Source organism: Physcomitrium patens, chromosome 21 (genome assembly GCF_059467195.1).
Source record: "Physcomitrium patens ecotype Gransden chromosome 21, ASM5946719v1, whole genome shotgun sequence".
NCBI classification, from domain to species: domain Eukaryota; kingdom Viridiplantae; phylum Streptophyta; class Bryopsida; order Funariales; family Funariaceae; genus Physcomitrium; species Physcomitrium patens.
This window is the reverse complement of record NC_143430.1, coordinates 5215260-5231553: the sequence shown is the minus strand read 5'-3', so window position 1 is coordinate 5231553 and position 16294 is coordinate 5215260. Positions and strand designations below refer to the sequence as shown.

Sequence of the window (16294 nt, the reverse complement as noted above, 5' to 3'; positions counted from 1 at the left end):
ACTCATGGTAGCATGGCCCAGCCAACAATTAATGAAAACTGTGATTTGTTGTCTGTCGGTCATTGAGAAAGTTAATCCTCCACCAGTTTCAGTGATATCTGGACACAAACAGTGGGTGTTTCACTAAATTCTCAAAATTCAAATGCAGTTGGAATGTGTTAAATGGTGTGGTATTCAAGACATTTTGGGCTTGGTGTAACATAAAATTCAAATATTAGGCATGGTGTGATGTAATATCCAAATTTTGGGCATGGTGGAATATAAAATCCAAATTTTGGGCATGGTGGAATATAATATCCAAATTTTGGGCATGGTGTAATATAACATCCAAAGTTTGGGCATGGTGGAATAAAACATCCAAAATTTTGGGCATGGTGTAATATAATATCCAAAATTTTGGGCCTGGTGTAACATGCATAGGGTTAATAAATAAGGTTAAAATCATCTGATCAGAAAATTTTGAAAACAGCTGTATCTTGTGCTAATGATAACATTCAAATTAACCAATGCTTGAACAAATTCATGAAAGTTTGGCACACCAATAGGGAAGCTTGGACACAACGGAAGCAAAGTCACAAAATAAAATAAAGGGAAGATCATCACATCAATCGCTGAACATCCATCCTCCTGAAACTCCACTAAACGTACAAAGACAGCTAAACAAATTTGAACAATCCATGACCACTCAAGTAGATGTCTTGGCTGTTGCTGAAAGTGAACTCTTATTCATTTTTGCTTGCAAACAAGAGACTCACCATAATAGAACCTTTCTTCCTCTTCTACTTCTAAAGTTAGGAAATATATACACAACTACGCATTGCAATTGCAATTTAAAAGCTGTGTGAGTTAACAGAGGTGGTCAAGGGTGAAGGCACCACACAACCTCAACTCCAAGCATTTACACAAGAATCTCCTACTAATGTACAATGTTAATTGTAACGTCAATGTGACGCACTTCCTACTAATGTACAATATTAGTTAATTGTAACGTCAATGTGACCCACACGAAGATGAACGGAACAAAATTGGGAGGTGAAGCAGTGTCAACTAGCAAGAGGCGCGAGCGGGGAAGGGCCCTGGTGTGCCGGTCCAGCCTTGAACGCATTCCAACAAAGGAGCCACCAATTGGCCTGCAGAAATGGCATTGAACACCTTCTCAATCTCTTGCCCAGGAGACACCGTCCTCTGCCCGGACAGGAGCTGCGTCTTCAAGTCTCCGCGCACTAGCTTGTATAATGGATACGTCCTACAGTCTTGAATCCTGTTGGGAACCGAGGATAGTCCCTTTGTGTCATATGCTTCTCGCACCGCGGGCACCACACGGCTCAGCTGCAGCTTCAGCTCTGCCTCAAACACTGGAATCTGCCTAAACACTGCGTTGGAGGTCTCCTTGTCGGCACTCTTCAAGGCACGGCTCACCAGCACCCCTCGCAGTTTCTCCATTAGAGGGTATGAATCACTGGTGGAATCGTCGATGTAGCTGAACACCGGCTGACGATCCACTACCATCAGTAGTTCCTTTTCGCAGAAGCGTGATGGCAGCAGTGATCCGTCGCTGCCCATGAAGAGCGTCTTCTTGGCCACCTGTGTCACTACTTGCTTCACGGCCGACTGCATGGTCTCTTCGACATGACGCAGGTCGACAGCCTGGCACAAGCCTACCAAGAAGGTGGCGCTCATGAGCTTGAGAATCTCCATGGCTTCCTCCGTTTTGCGGGCTGACACCAATCCCAGTGAGTTCACATCTTGGTTGTGTTGCTCCGCGCTTTGGACATGGGTGGTGACCGGGTTGGCTAGGTAGTTAATCTCAGATAAGTACGAGGCCATGGCGATCTCTGCCCCTTTCATGCCGTAATCCAGGCTGGGGTTGGGTCCCCCGCTCAAATTGGACGGTAATCCGTTGTTGTAGTAGTCGTTCACAAGTTCGGAGAATTGTGCGAACATGAGCTTAGCGATGGCGGCCAGCGCCAGGCGCGTGTTGTCCATAGACACGCCGATGGGCGTGCCCTGGAAGTTGCCGCCGTGCAGGGCGATGCCCCTGGCAGCGTCGATGATGGGATTGTCGTTCACAGAGTTGATCTCCCGCTCGATGGCGTGGGTGGCGTTGCGGATGACCTCCACCTGAGGGCCCAGCCACTGCGGGGAAGTTCGCAGCGCGTATCTGTCCTGCTTGGGCTTGCGCAGGGGTCGGTCTCATTGAACTTGGCGGCAGCCTTCATGAAGGAACTCCCGTCCAGCACCCACTCCATGACAGCCGCAGCTTCCATCTGTCCGGGGTGGTGCTTCAGCTTGTGAGTCAGGGGGTCGGCAAATTCGGGCTTGCCCTGCATTACCTCGCAAAAGAGCGCGGACAGAACCTCGGCGAGCAACACCATGATGTTGGCATCGTAGCACACGGTGGAAGCGAGGGCGGAACCGACTGCGGTGCCGTTGACAAGGGCGAGCCCTTCCTTGGGCGCCAGCTCGAAGGGCTTCTCCACGCCTGCGATGCGCAAGGCCTCCAGCGCGGAAACCTCTCGTCCGTCCTCGGTGACGGCTTTGGAATTGGGGCGACCGGTAAGCAGGCCGGCGATATACGACAAGGGGACGAGGTCGCCGGATGCCGTGATGGTACCCCGCAAGGGCAACTTGGGGGTGACGTGCGCGTTGAGTAGCTTCTCCATAGCTTGGAGGATCTCCCAGCGGATGCCAGAATAGCCCTGCATCAGCGTGTTGGTACGCACTAGCATCGCCGCTCGGGCAGTCTCGGATGGCAGGGAGTTACCCTTGCTGAGGACTCCCGCATTCAGGAAGCGGATGAGTTCGCGCTGGAGCTCCACTCCTTGCTGCGTGCGACGATGAGAGGTCGCTCCGAACCCGGTGGTAACGCCGTAGATGTCACCTCCGCCCATGATCCTGTCGAGCACCCAGTTGGAGCTCTCGTCCACTCTACTCTTGGCATTGGCAGCATCGAGCACGACATGCACGTCGGGTCTGCGAGCAACGGCTGCTACCTGAGGTACGGTGAGGGTGGCTCCCTCGATCATGACCTGGGTGGCATTTTGGTAAGTGTCGACCATCCGCTTGATTTCTTCGAGGTGGCTGCATTCCATGGCCTTGGCGGTCTTGGCCCAGTTGAGAGGATCCGCACCATGAACTGCTCCATTACCGAGTAGGCCAATGCAGTACGGAGATGTGTTATCATCGAGCATCATCATGTCTGAAGATGCCGCATCAATTTGCTCACCTGATCCGACGACATTAAGCTCCCCAGCTCGTGGTGCCATTGTTGGTATTGAAGACCTGCAATTACACTATCTGTCGAGATCTACTGGGTGCGCGGAGCTACGCAAGACTGTGATGTACTGAGAGTTCGAAGTCGTGCCTGAACGCCTACTTCAGGAAACAATCTCAACCAAGCAGCAGTAGCAAACTTTGCTGATCTTTCAAGAGATGGGAGGTGAATCAATTGCTGAAGGGTGGGATGCAGGCCCTGTCCGGCATTCGCTGCTTGAATGGGCCTCAGGGCGAAGTGAAGATTAATGAGATTCGGGGAATGCTCTTTATGCAACTAATGCCTCTGGCTAGAGCGCGGTGTTCGCCGTCGAGAGGTATCCTAGCGGCTGGCCCTAGTCCATAAAGGTGGGTGTATTGCGGTGAAAGCAGTCCGAGGTGGCGTTGAAATGTTGAAAGTGGTGCCCTTCCTGGACCTATGAGCCTCCTGCTGCCACATGAAGGATGAGAGTCCTCCAGATTGGTTCATGATACACGGTTGTTTGAAATTTAGTTCGCCTGTCGTTTACTTCAACACTAGGTCAAACTACAATTCCCCTCATGTTCTTGTCGGTGATTCGCAGGTTCTCTGGGGTGGACCCAGTTTCTATTGGAGGAAAGTCGGACGCGTGTTCTTGTTTGGAATGACGAAGGCGCTGCGATTCTTCGTGGTCTTCAGCCTGACTCTCAGAGTCTCCCAGTCACGCTGGTGTGCTGGAATGGATCGTTCCGCTGATGTCGAAACTGACCAAAATATAAGATTTCAAAGGGCCAAGTCAAGACCAGGAGTTCTGTGCAAAACTCGATTGCGAAATTCAAAAATTGTCGTGCAATTGTGAAATTCAAAATTCGCCTCCAGACGGGATGTGTACACATGGAGTAGCAGAGTGGTGGGGTGAAAGCAGAAAAAAGGTCAACCGCTTTCAACAGCGATGACTCCGCAGAAAGTTCCTGATGAAAGTGCCAACATCGCGATGCTCTTAAAGGGCACACGCTGTGCATGAAAATAGCAGGGTCGATACGAGCTTGAAAACGGAAGTCGCCACCCAACTACACCGTCTATCATTTCTCTGGCAATCTCTCCGATCGTTGTACTCAAGTTACTTACGAAAATAAACTAGCTCGTGGCGAACTAAGAGAGTGGGGGTGTCTCCGCAGATCCCGACTGGTAGCATAACTGAATCGGTGCGTAGAACAACCTCTCTTGTTGCAGGATTAGCAGACAGACAAAGTCGGAATACGTTTGGCAGCACAGATTGAGAACTAGAGTGAGGAGATCGACCGGGGTTGTCCAATGGCTTCTGCTGGGGATGTTACGAGGGCCGCGCTTCCCAGGGCCCAGCCCCGCGCTGAAGGGCCAGCCTGCGTGCTAGGCATCGGCACTGCGGTGCCTCCCGCGGAGTTTCTGCAGAGTGAGTACCCCGACTTCTTCTTCAACATCACCAATTGCGGCGAGAAGGAAGCCCTGAAGGCCAAATTCAAGCGCATCTGTGACAAGTCGGGCATCAGGAAGCGCCACATGTTCCTCACGGAGGAGGTGCTCAAGGCCAACCCAGGCATCTGCACGTACATGGAGCCCTCCCTGAACGTCCGCCACGACATCGTGGTCGTCCAGGTCCCCAAGCTCGCCGCCGAGGCCGCCCAGAAGGCCATCAAGGAATGGGGCGGCCGCAAGTCCGACATTACCCACATCGTCTTCGCCACCACCTCGGGCGTCAACATGCCCGGAGCCGACCACGCCCTGGCCAAGCTGCTCGGCCTGAAGCCCACTGTGAAGCGTGTCATGATGTACCAAACCGGGTGTTTCGGCGGTGCATCCGTGCTCAGAGTGGCCAAGGATCTAGCCGAAAACAACAAGGGCGCCAGAGTGCTGGCAGTAGCGAGCGAGGTGACCGCAGTCACATACCGAGCCCCGAGCGAGAACCACTTGGACGGGCTTGTGGGCTCAGCTCTGTTCGGCGATGGCGCCGGCGTGTACGTGGTTGGATCCGACCCCAAGCCTGAGGTAGAGAAGCCATTGTTCGAAGTGCACTGGGCTGGAGAGACCATCTTGCCAGAGAGCGACGGAGCCATCGATGGACATCTCACCGAAGCGGGGCTCATCTTCCACCTCATGAAGGATGTACCCGGGCTCATCTCCAAGAACATCGAGAAGTTTTTGAACGAGGCCAGGAAGCCAGTGGGATCACCGGCATGGAACGAGATGTTCTGGGCGGTGCATCCCGGAGGTCCAGCCATTCTCGATCAGGTGGAGGCGAAGCTGAAGCTGACGAAGGACAAGATGCAAGGGAGCAGGGACATATTGTCCGAGTTTGGCAACATGTCTAGCGCCTCTGTGCTGTTTGTGTTGGATCAGATTCGGCACAGGTCTGTGAAGATGGGTGCGTCCACTTTGGGCGAGGGCAGCGAGTTCGGATTCTTCATTGGCTTCGGACCAGGACTGACACTGGAAGTGCTTGTGCTCCGCGCCGCTCCCAACTCCGCTTAGATTCCACCCCACCTCTCCTTTTTACTCCCCATTCTCACCAATTTGTATCATATCATATTATTGCATAGCATTGCATAGCATAGCATAGCATAGCATAGCATAGAAGTGTGCAATTCAATTTCAATGGTATTGCTTCCTGAGCTAGAGTTCGCGCTTAATTTTAAAAGAGAAATCAGGTTATCGAATCAACCTACGTTCTTGCTTCAGCGAGCTCTTTACACACTCTGAAATCTAGGGTTCCACTGTTTCGTATCCGGAACCTGAACGATCTGGCGCCTGTGGGTATATTTCTCTCGCTGTGCTAAATTGGCAGTGCATCTACTCTAGCGTTCTTATTGTTCACTCAATTTATTTCTGGAAGACAGGAGTTTGGCAATGTATAGTCACAATGCAATCAGAGGTGCGAAGTACAGTCTTATTTAGAAAATTAGGGCTGGAAGAAGATGAAGTGGGAGTGTGTAGTGCGCATTGTGCCGATGGATCTGAAATTCATCAGGAATGTAATTCATCGGTGAATCTCCGGACCATGTGTTCGTTTGAGCTTTTATAATTGCAGCCTCTAAGTCAGCTGCGATTGTTCGACACTACCCACTGTTTCTTTGAGCTGTTTCTCGTCACTTTTGAATCTGTTGCTGTAGCATTGGAAACTGAGAAGAGAAGGGTCTGCAAGGAATTGGTTGGTTGCATTGAACTCATGGTAGCATGGCCCAGCCAACAATTAATGAAAACTGTGATTTGTTGTCTGTCGGTCATTGAGAAAGTTAATCCTCCACCAGTTTCAGTGATATCTGGACACAAACAGTGGGTGTTTCACTAAATTCTCAAAATTCAAATGCAGTTGGAATGTGTTAAATGGTGTGGTATTCAAGACATTTTGGGCTTGGTGTAACATAAAATTCAAATATTAGGCATGGTGTGATGTAATATCCAAATTTTGGGCATGGTGGAATATAAAATCCAAATTTTGGGCATGGTGGAATATAATATCCAAATTTTGGGCATGGTGTAATATAACATCCAAAGTTTGGGCATGGTGGAATAAAACATCCAAAATTTTGGGCATGGTGTAATATAATATCCAAAATTTTGGGCCTGGTGTAACATGCATAGGGTTAATAAATAAGGTTAAAATCATCTGATCAGAAAATTTTGAAAACAGCTGTATCTTGTGCTAATGATAACATTCAAATTAACCAATGCTTGAACAAATTCATGAAAGTTTGGCACACCAATAGGGAAGCTTGGACACAACGGAAGCAAAGTCACAAAATAAAATAAAGGGAAGATCATCACATCAATCGCTGAACATCCATCCTCCTGAAACTCCACTAAACGTACAAAGACAGCTAAACAAATTTGAACAATCCATGACCACTCAAGTAGATGTCTTGGCTGTTGCTGAAAGTGAACTCTTATTCATTTTTGCTTGCAAACAAGAGACTCACCATAATAGAACCTTTCTTCCTCTTCTACTTCTAAAGTTAGGAAATATATACACAACTACGCATTGCAATTGCAATTTAAAAGCTGTGTGAGTTAACAGAGGTGGTCAAGGGTGAAGGCACCACACAACCTCAACTCCAAGCATTTACACAAGAATCTCCTACTAATGTACAATGTTAATTGTAACGTCAATGTGACGCACTTCCTACTAATGTACAATATTAGTTAATTGTAACGTCAATGTGACCCACACGAAGATGAACGGAACAAAATTGGGAGGTGAAGCAGTGTCAACTAGCAAGAGGCGCGAGCGGGGAAGGGCCCTGGTGTGCCGGTCCAGCCTTGAACGCATTCCAACAAAGGAGCCACCAATTGGCCTGCAGAAATGGCATTGAACACCTTCTCAATCTCTTGCCCAGGAGACACCGTCCTCTGCCCGGACAGGAGCTGCGTCTTCAAGTCTCCGCGCACTAGCTTGTATAATGGATACGTCCTACAGTCTTGAATCCTGTTGGGAACCGAGGATAGTCCCTTTGTGTCATATGCTTCTCGCACCGCGGGCACCACACGGCTCAGCTGCAGCTTCAGCTCTGCCTCAAACACTGGAATCTGCCTAAACACTGCGTTGGAGGTCTCCTTGTCGGCACTCTTCAAGGCACGGCTCACCAGCACCCCTCGCAGTTTCTCCATTAGAGGGTATGAATCACTGGTGGAATCGTCGATGTAGCTGAACACCGGCTGACGATCCACTACCATCAGTAGTTCCTTTTCGCAGAAGCGTGATGGCAGCAGTGATCCGTCGCTGCCCATGAAGAGCGTCTTCTTGGCCACCTGTGTCACTACTTGCTTCACGGCCGACTGCATGGTCTCTTCGACATGACGCAGGTCGACAGCCTGGCACAAGCCTACCAAGAAGGTGGCGCTCATGAGCTTGAGAATCTCCATGGCTTCCTCCGTTTTGCGGGCTGACACCAATCCCAGTGAGTTCACATCTTGGTTGTGTTGCTCCGCGCTTTGGACATGGGTGGTGACCGGGTTGGCTAGGTAGTTAATCTCAGATAAGTACGAGGCCATGGCGATCTCTGCCCCTTTCATGCCGTAATCCAGGCTGGGGTTGGGTCCCCCGCTCAAATTGGACGGTAATCCGTTGTTGTAGTAGTCGTTCACAAGTTCGGAGAATTGTGCGAACATGAGCTTAGCGATGGCGGCCAGCGCCAGGCGCGTGTTGTCCATAGACACGCCGATGGGCGTGCCCTGGAAGTTGCCGCCGTGCAGGGCGATGCCCCTGGCAGCGTCGATGATGGGATTGTCGTTCACAGAGTTGATCTCCCGCTCGATGGCGTGGGTGGCGTTGCGGATGACCTCCACCTGAGGGCCCAGCCACTGCGGGGAAGTTCGCAGCGCGTATCTGTCCTGCTTGGGCTTGCGCAGGGGTCGGTCTCATTGAACTTGGCGGCAGCCTTCATGAAGGAACTCCCGTCCAGCACCCACTCCATGACAGCCGCAGCTTCCATCTGTCCGGGGTGGTGCTTCAGCTTGTGAGTCAGGGGGTCGGCAAATTCGGGCTTGCCCTGCATTACCTCGCAAAAGAGCGCGGACAGAACCTCGGCGAGCAACACCATGATGTTGGCATCGTAGCACACGGTGGAAGCGAGGGCGGAACCGACTGCGGTGCCGTTGACAAGGGCGAGCCCTTCCTTGGGCGCCAGCTCGAAGGGCTTCTCCACGCCTGCGATGCGCAAGGCCTCCAGCGCGGAAACCTCTCGTCCGTCCTCGGTGACGGCTTTGGAATTGGGGCGACCGGTAAGCAGGCCGGCGATATACGACAAGGGGACGAGGTCGCCGGATGCCGTGATGGTACCCCGCAAGGGCAACTTGGGGGTGACGTGCGCGTTGAGTAGCTTCTCCATAGCTTGGAGGATCTCCCAGCGGATGCCAGAATAGCCCTGCATCAGCGTGTTGGTACGCACTAGCATCGCCGCTCGGGCAGTCTCGGATGGCAGGGAGTTACCCTTGCTGAGGACTCCCGCATTCAGGAAGCGGATGAGTTCGCGCTGGAGCTCCACTCCTTGCTGCGTGCGACGATGAGAGGTCGCTCCGAACCCGGTGGTAACGCCGTAGATGTCACCTCCGCCCATGATCCTGTCGAGCACCCAGTTGGAGCTCTCGTCCACTCTACTCTTGGCATTGGCAGCATCGAGCACGACATGCACGTCGGGTCTGCGAGCAACGGCTGCTACCTGAGGTACGGTGAGGGTGGCTCCTCGATCATGACCTGGGTGGCATTTTGGTAAGTGTCGACCATCCGCTTGATTTCTTCGAGGTGGCTGCATTCCATGGCCTTGGCGGTCTTGGCCCAGTTGAGAGGATCCGCACCATGAACTGCTCCATTACCGAGTAGGCCAATGCAGTACGGAGATGTGTTATCATCGAGCATCATCATGTCTGAAGATGCCGCATCAATTTGCTCACCTGATCCGACGACATTAAGCTCCCCAGCTCGTGGTGCCATTGTTGGTATTGAAGACCTGCAATTACACTATCTGTCGAGATCTACTGGGTGCGCGGAGCTACGCAAGACTGTGATGTACTGAGAGTTCGAAGTCGTGCCTGAACGCCTACTTCAGGAAACAATCTCAACCAAGCAGCAGTAGCAAACTTTGCTGATCTTTCAAGAGATGGGAGGTGAATCAATTGCTGAAGGGTGGGATGCAGGCCCTGTCCGGCATTCGCTGCTTGAATGGGCCTCAGGGCGAAGTGAAGATTAATGAGATTCGGGGAATGCTCTTTATGCAACTAATGCCTCTGGCTAGAGCGCGGTGTTCGCCGTCGAGAGGTATCCTAGCGGCTGGCCCTAGTCCATAAAGGTGGGTGTATTGCGGTGAAAGCAGTCCGAGGTGGCGTTGAAATGTTGAAAGTGGTGCCCTTCCTGGACCTATGAGCCTCCTGCTGCCACATGAAGGATGAGAGTCCTCCAGATTGGTTCATGATACACGGTTGTTTGAAATTTAGTTCGCCTGTCGTTTACTTCAACACTAGGTCAAACTACAATTCCCCTCATGTTCTTGTCGGTGATTCGCAGGTTCTCTGGGGTGGACCCAGTTTCTATTGGAGGAAAGTCGGACGCGTGTTCTTGTTTGGAATGACGAAGGCGCTGCGATTCTTCGTGGTCTTCAGCCTGACTCTCAGAGTCTCCCAGTCACGCTGGTGTGCTGGAATGGATCGTTCCGCTGATGTCGAAACTGACCAAAATATAAGATTTCAAAGGGCCAAGTCAAGACCAGGAGTTCTGTGCAAAACTCGATTGCGAAATTCAAAAATTGTCGTGCAATTGTGAAATTCAAAATTCGCCTCCAGACGGGATGTGTACACATGGAGTAGCAGAGTGGTGGGGTGAAAGCAGAAAAAAGGTCAACCGCTTTCAACAGCGATGACTCCGCAGAAAGTTCCTGATGAAAGTGCCAACATCGCGATGCTCTTAAAGGGCACACGCTGTGCATGAAAATAGCAGGGTCGATACGAGCTTGAAAACGGAAGTCGCCACCCAACTACACCGTCTATCATTTCTCTGGCAATCTCTCCGATCGTTGTACTCAAGTTACTTACGAAAATAAACTAGCTCGTGGCGAACTAAGAGAGTGGGGGTGTCTCCGCAGATCCCGACTGGTAGCATAACTGAATCGGTGCGTAGAACAACCTCTCTTGTTGCAGGATTAGCAGACAGACAAAGTCGGAATACGTTTGGCAGCACAGATTGAGAACTAGAGTGAGGAGATCGACCGGGGTTGTCCAATGGCTTCTGCTGGGGATGTTACGAGGGCCGCGCTTCCCAGGGCCCAGCCCCGCGCTGAAGGGCCAGCCTGCGTGCTAGGCATCGGCACTGCGGTGCCTCCCGCGGAGTTTCTGCAGAGTGAGTACCCCGACTTCTTCTTCAACATCACCAATTGCGGCGAGAAGGAAGCCCTGAAGGCCAAATTCAAGCGCATCTGTGACAAGTCGGGCATCAGGAAGCGCCACATGTTCCTCACGGAGGAGGTGCTCAAGGCCAACCCAGGCATCTGCACGTACATGGAGCCCTCCCTGAACGTCCGCCACGACATCGTGGTCGTCCAGGTCCCCAAGCTCGCCGCCGAGGCCGCCCAGAAGGCCATCAAGGAATGGGGCGGCCGCAAGTCCGACATTACCCACATCGTCTTCGCCACCACCTCGGGCGTCAACATGCCCGGAGCCGACCACGCCCTGGCCAAGCTGCTCGGCCTGAAGCCCACTGTGAAGCGTGTCATGATGTACCAAACCGGGTGTTTCGGCGGTGCATCCGTGCTCAGAGTGGCCAAGGATCTAGCCGAAAACAACAAGGGCGCCAGAGTGCTGGCAGTAGCGAGCGAGGTGACCGCAGTCACATACCGAGCCCCGAGCGAGAACCACTTGGACGGGCTTGTGGGCTCAGCTCTGTTCGGCGATGGCGCCGGCGTGTACGTGGTTGGATCCGACCCCAAGCCTGAGGTAGAGAAGCCATTGTTCGAAGTGCACTGGGCTGGAGAGACCATCTTGCCAGAGAGCGACGGAGCCATCGATGGACATCTCACCGAAGCGGGGCTCATCTTCCACCTCATGAAGGATGTACCCGGGCTCATCTCCAAGAACATCGAGAAGTTTTTGAACGAGGCCAGGAAGCCAGTGGGATCACCGGCATGGAACGAGATGTTCTGGGCGGTGCATCCCGGAGGTCCAGCCATTCTCGATCAGGTGGAGGCGAAGCTGAAGCTGACGAAGGACAAGATGCAAGGGAGCAGGGACATATTGTCCGAGTTTGGCAACATGTCTAGCGCCTCTGTGCTGTTTGTGTTGGATCAGATTCGGCACAGGTCTGTGAAGATGGGTGCGTCCACTTTGGGCGAGGGCAGCGAGTTCGGATTCTTCATTGGCTTCGGACCAGGACTGACACTGGAAGTGCTTGTGCTCCGCGCCGCTCCCAACTCCGCTTAGATTCCACCCCACCTCTCCTTTTTACTCCCCATTCTCACCAATTTGTATCATATCATATTATTGCATAGCATTGCATAGCATAGCATAGCATAGCATAGCATAGAAGTGTGCAATTCAATTTCAATGGTATTGCTTCCTGAGCTAGAGTTCGCGCTTAATTTTAAAAGAGAAATCAGGTTATCGAATCAACCTACGTTCTTGCTTCAGCGAGCTCTTTACACACTCTGAAATCTAGGGTTCCACTGTTTCGTATCCGGAACCTGAACGATCTGGCGCCTGTGGGTATATTTCTCTCGCTGTGCTAAATTGGCAGTGCATCTACTCTAGCGTTCTTATTGTTCACTCAATTTATTTCTGGAAGACAGGAGTTTGGCAATGTATAGTCACAATGCAATCAGAGGTGCGAAGTACAGTCTTATTTAGAAAATTAGGGCTGGAAGAAGATGAAGTGGGAGTGTGTAGTGCGCATTGTGCCGATGGATCTGAAATTCATCAGGAATGTAATTCATCGGTGAATCTCCGGACCATGTGTTCGTTTGAGCTTTTATAATTGCAGCCTCTAAGTCAGCTGCGATTGTTCGACACTACCCACTGTTTCTTTGAGCTGTTTCTCGTCACTTTTGAATCTGTTGCTGTAGCATTGGAAACTGAGAAGAGAAGGGTCTGCAAGGAATTGGTTGGTTGCATTGAACTCATGGTAGCATGGCCCAGCCAACAATTAATGAAAACTGTGATTTGTTGTCTGTCGGTCATTGAGAAAGTTAATCCTCCACCAGTTTCAGTGATATCTGGACACAAACAGTGGGTGTTTCACTAAATTCTCAAAATTCAAATGCAGTTGGAATGTGTTAAATGGTGTGGTATTCAAGACATTTTGGGCTTGGTGTAACATAAAATTCAAATATTAGGCATGGTGTGATGTAATATCCAAATTTTGGGCATGGTGGAATATAAAATCCAAATTTTGGGCATGGTGGAATATAATATCCAAATTTTGGGCATGGTGTAATATAACATCCAAAGTTTGGGCATGGTGGAATAAAACATCCAAAATTTTGGGCATGGTGTAATATAATATCCAAAATTTTGGGCCTGGTGTAACATGCATAGGGTTAATAAATAAGGTTAAAATCATCTGATCAGAAAATTTTGAAAACAGCTGTATCTTGTGCTAATGATAACATTCAAATTAACCAATGCTTGAACAAATTCATGAAAGTTTGGCACACCAATAGGGAAGCTTGGACACAACGGAAGCAAAGTCACAAAATAAAATAAAGGGAAGATCATCACATCAATCGCTGAACATCCATCCTCCTGAAACTCCACTAAACGTACAAAGACAGCTAAACAAATTTGAACAATCCATGACCACTCAAGTAGATGTCTTGGCTGTTGCTGAAAGTGAACTCTTATTCATTTTTGCTTGCAAACAAGAGACTCACCATAATAGAACCTTTCTTCCTCTTCTACTTCTAAAGTTAGGAAATATATACACAACTACGCATTGCAATTGCAATTTAAAAGCTGTGTGAGTTAACAGAGGTGGTCAAGGGTGAAGGCACCACACAACCTCAACTCCAAGCATTTACACAAGAATCTCCTACTAATGTACAATGTTAATTGTAACGTCAATGTGACGCACTTCCTACTAATGTACAATATTAGTTAATTGTAACGTCAATGTGACCCACACGAAGATGAACGGAACAAAATTGGGAGGTGAAGCAGTGTCAACTAGCAAGAGGCGCGAGCGGGGAAGGGCCCTGGTGTGCCGGTCCAGCCTTGAACGCATTCCAACAAAGGAGCCACCAATTGGCCTGCAGAAATGGCATTGAACACCTTCTCAATCTCTTGCCCAGGAGACACCGTCCTCTGCCCGGACAGGAGCTGCGTCTTCAAGTCTCCGCGCACTAGCTTGTATAATGGATACGTCCTACAGTCTTGAATCCTGTTGGGAACCGAGGATAGTCCCTTTGTGTCATATGCTTCTCGCACCGCGGGCACCACACGGCTCAGCTGCAGCTTCAGCTCTGCCTCAAACACTGGAATCTGCCTAAACACTGCGTTGGAGGTCTCCTTGTCGGCACTCTTCAAGGCACGGCTCACCAGCACCCCTCGCAGTTTCTCCATTAGAGGGTATGAATCACTGGTGGAATCGTCGATGTAGCTGAACACCGGCTGACGATCCACTACCATCAGTAGTTCCTTTTCGCAGAAGCGTGATGGCAGCAGTGATCCGTCGCTGCCCATGAAGAGCGTCTTCTTGGCCACCTGTGTCACTACTTGCTTCACGGCCGACTGCATGGTCTCTTCGACATGACGCAGGTCGACAGCCTGGCACAAGCCTACCAAGAAGGTGGCGCTCATGAGCTTGAGAATCTCCATGGCTTCCTCCGTTTTGCGGGCTGACACCAATCCCAGTGAGTTCACATCTTGGTTGTGTTGCTCCGCGCTTTGGACATGGGTGGTGACCGGGTTGGCTAGGTAGTTAATCTCAGATAAGTACGAGGCCATGGCGATCTCTGCCCCTTTCATGCCGTAATCCAGGCTGGGGTTGGGTCCCCCGCTCAAATTGGACGGTAATCCGTTGTTGTAGTAGTCGTTCACAAGTTCGGAGAATTGTGCGAACATGAGCTTAGCGATGGCGGCCAGCGCCAGGCGCGTGTTGTCCATAGACACGCCGATGGGCGTGCCCTGGAAGTTGCCGCCGTGCAGGGCGATGCCCCTGGCAGCGTCGATGATGGGATTGTCGTTCACAGAGTTGATCTCCCGCTCGATGGCGTGGGTGGCGTTGCGGATGACCTCCACCTGAGGGCCCAGCCACTGCGGGGAAGTTCGCAGCGCGTATCTGTCCTGCTTGGGCTTGCGCAGGGGTCGGTCTCATTGAACTTGGCGGCAGCCTTCATGAAGGAACTCCCGTCCAGCACCCACTCCATGACAGCCGCAGCTTCCATCTGTCCGGGGTGGTGCTTCAGCTTGTGAGTCAGGGGGTCGGCAAATTCGGGCTTGCCCTGCATTACCTCGCAAAAGAGCGCGGACAGAACCTCGGCGAGCAACACCATGATGTTGGCATCGTAGCACACGGTGGAAGCGAGGGCGGAACCGACTGCGGTGCCGTTGACAAGGGCGAGCCCTTCCTTGGGCGCCAGCTCGAAGGGCTTCTCCACGCCTGCGATGCGCAAGGCCTCCAGCGCGGAAACCTCTCGTCCGTCCTCGGTGACGGCTTTGGAATTGGGGCGACCGGTAAGCAGGCCGGCGATATACGACAAGGGGACGAGGTCGCCGGATGCCGTGATGGTACCCCGCAAGGGCAACTTGGGGGTGACGTGCGCGTTGAGTAGCTTCTCCATAGCTTGGAGGATCTCCCAGCGGATGCCAGAATAGCCCTGCATCAGCGTGTTGGTACGCACTAGCATCGCCGCTCGGGCAGTCTCGGATGGCAGGGAGTTACCCTTGCTGAGGACTCCCGCATTCAGGAAGCGGATGAGTTCGCGCTGGAGCTCCACTCCTTGCTGCGTGCGACGATGAGAGGTCGCTCCGAACCCGGTGGTAACGCCGTAGATGTCACCTCCGCCCATGATCCTGTCGAGCACCCAGTTGGAGCTCTCGTCCACTCTACTCTTGGCATTGGCAGCATCGAGCACGACATGCACGTCGGGTCTGCGAGCAACGGCTGCTACCTGAGGTACGGTGAGGGTGGCTCCCTCGATCATGACCTGGGTGGCATTTTGGTAAGTGTCGACCATCCGCTTGATTTCTTCGAGGTGGCTGCATTCCATGGCCTTGGCGGTCTTGGCCCAGTTGAGAGGATCCGCACCATGAACTGCTCCATTACCGAGTAGGCCAATGCAGTACGGAGATGTGTTATCATCGAGCATCATCATGTCTGAAGATGCCGCATCAATTTGCTCACCTGATCCGACGACATTAAGCTCCCCAGCTCGTGGTGCCATTGTTGGTATTGAAGACCTGCAATTACACTATCTGTCGAGATCTACTGGGTGCGCGGAGCTACGCAAGACTGTGATGTACTGAGAGTTCGAAGTCGTGCCTGAACGCCTACTTCAGGAAACAATCTCAACCAAGCAGCAGTAGCAAACTTTGCTGATCTTTCAAGAGATG

The 16294-nt window shown here is 51.6% G+C and overlaps 5 pseudogenes across 5 annotated transcripts; 2 read left to right on the top strand and 3 right to left on the bottom strand.

The window, feature by feature from the left end:
- Positions 1-703: 703 nt before the first annotated feature.
- On the bottom strand, positions 704-3266 carry LOC149986719 (phenylalanine ammonia-lyase pseudogene; annotated as a pseudogene). Its single transcript, XR_016499687.1, has one exon. The product of XR_016499687.1 is annotated as a phenylalanine ammonia-lyase pseudogene (transcript).
- A 214-nt stretch (positions 3267-3480) lies between these two features.
- LOC149986718 (naringenin-chalcone synthase pseudogene) lies at positions 3481-6327 on the top strand (annotated as a pseudogene). The gene is made up of 2 exons (XR_016499692.1): positions 3481-3621; positions 3837-6327. The product of XR_016499692.1 is annotated as a naringenin-chalcone synthase pseudogene (transcript).
- An 806-nt stretch (positions 6328-7133) lies between these two features.
- Positions 7134-9695, bottom strand: LOC149986717 (phenylalanine ammonia-lyase pseudogene; annotated as a pseudogene). The gene has a single exon (XR_016499690.1). The product of XR_016499690.1 is annotated as a phenylalanine ammonia-lyase pseudogene (transcript).
- On the top strand, positions 9486-12756 carry LOC149986716 (naringenin-chalcone synthase pseudogene; annotated as a pseudogene). The gene is made up of 2 exons (XR_016499695.1): positions 9486-10050; positions 10266-12756. The product of XR_016499695.1 is annotated as a naringenin-chalcone synthase pseudogene (transcript).
- An 806-nt stretch (positions 12757-13562) lies between these two features.
- On the bottom strand, positions 13563-16125 carry LOC149986715 (phenylalanine ammonia-lyase pseudogene; annotated as a pseudogene). Its single transcript, XR_016499686.1, has one exon. The product of XR_016499686.1 is annotated as a phenylalanine ammonia-lyase pseudogene (transcript).
- Between the last annotated feature and the right edge of the window lie 169 nt (positions 16126-16294).